This window comes from Carettochelys insculpta, chromosome 7, assembly GCF_033958435.1.
Source record: "Carettochelys insculpta isolate YL-2023 chromosome 7, ASM3395843v1, whole genome shotgun sequence".
NCBI lineage: Eukaryota > Metazoa > Chordata > Testudines > Carettochelyidae > Carettochelys > Carettochelys insculpta.
Genome location: NC_134143.1, coordinates 1036814 through 1038553, shown reverse-complemented (window position 1 = coordinate 1038553; position 1740 = coordinate 1036814). Strand labels below are relative to the sequence as shown.

General features: G+C 50.2%; 1 non-coding gene across 1 annotated transcript; it reads right to left on the bottom strand.

Annotated features, from left to right (window-relative positions):
* Positions 1–480: 480 nt before the first annotated feature.
* On the bottom strand, positions 481–581 carry TRNAL-UAA (transfer RNA leucine (anticodon UAA)). Its single transcript is given in 2 exon segments — positions 481–526; positions 544–581. It is a non-coding gene; the product is annotated as a tRNA-Leu (tRNA).
* Between the last annotated feature and the right edge of the window lie 1159 nt (positions 582–1740).

Genomic DNA, 1740 nt, shown 5'->3' with positions numbered 1-1740 from the left:
AATTCCTCCTTCAGGAGTTTCTGCAGCAATCCTGTTCTCTGGAGCTTTCTAGCACAACTCCTCTCAAAGGCCAGTGGCCTCCTCTTTGAGTCTCTCATTACCACCCACCTCTCACATCCGCACAACCTGCTGCTCAGTCCATGTTTTGGGAGTGAGAGAACTTTGAGGTTTGCCCTGTGAGGATTATGCAGATGAGGTGCTGCATATGCAATACAGCACCTCATTGCAACTCACAGATCTGCCTCATTTACATGTCCCCTTCCCAGGAGGTGGCTCCTGTAGATGAGCCCCAGCTGTGGCCTCACCAGCTCTGAATCAAGCAGGGGATAATGAAGTATTGATCTGAAAGGAACTCTCCTGCCCAGGTACCCCAATATGCTTCTGGCCTCCCTGCCTCTGAGGGTGCAATGTTGACTCACCTACACCCACTGTTGCTGGGCCCATCAGCCCCCAGGTCACAACAAGGCTAAAGTAAGGTTGTGTCAGGAGTGGGATTTGAACCCACGTCTCTAATTAGAGACCAGATTACTGAGAAAGGGTTGTCTTAAGTCTGGCGCCTTAGACCACTCGGCCATCCTGACAGAAACGCTAAAGCTTGAATATAATTCATATACACCTACTACACACCTACAGCTGCTGGATCGGTTCTCCAAAGCATGCAAGGACTTTGGGCTCACCATCAGCCTAAAGAAGACGAACGTACTCGGTCAGGATGTTGCTGAATTCCCATCAATCAGCACTGACAACTATACGTTAGAGGTCGTCCACGAGTTCGTTTACCTCGGGTCCACCATCACTGACACCCTGTCGTTGGAGACTGAGCTAAATAGGAGGATCGGAAAAGTGGCCACAACTCTGTCCAGACTCAGCAAGAGAGTGTGGAATTACAACAAGCTGCACACTCACACCAAAATGCAAGTCTACAGAGCCTGCATCCTCATCACCCTCCTTTATGGCAGCGAGACTTGGACCCTGTATGCCCATCAGGAAAAGAGGCTGAACGTCTTCCACTTGCGCTGCCTCAGGTGCATCCTTGGAATATCATGGAAGGACAGAGTGACCAACACAGCCGTCCTCGAGCAAGCTGGAATCCCAGCCATGCACACCCTCCTCAGGCAGCGTCGGCTTCGCTGGCTTGGCCACGTCCACAGGATGAATGATGGAAGGATTCTGCAAGACATCCTGTATGGTGAGCTAGCCTCTGGCAAAAGACCTCCCGGATGCCCCCAGTTGCACTACAAAGATGTCTGCAAGAGAGACCTCAGGGAGGTAGACATCGAGCTGGACAACTGGGAAGAACTAGCAGACGACCGCGGCAGATGGAGGCAGGGGTTACACAAGGGCCTTCAGAGGGGCGAGATGAAGATCAGACAGCTAGCAGAGGAGAAGCGAGCGCACAGAATGCACAATAAGGACTTGCCAGACACCCACTACATCTGCAAGAGATGCAGCAAGGACTGTCACTCTCGTGTGGGTCTTTATAGTCACAATAGACGCTGTAAATGAAGTCTTAAATTGAAACTTTAAAGGGCACGATCCATAGTCTGTGCAGACTGAAGGATGCCTACTACTGAAGTCAGCGAGCTCATGGTTGAGTCTGGTTCCTGAGTGTTTTGGTAATATAGCAATAACTGTTGTTTGATTAGTTTTCCTCATCTGTTGGAAGATGGGGTTGGATACTTGAGTGGTTGTGAAACCGTCCACGAAAGATATTAAAAGCTGAAATCACAGAGGCTGTGT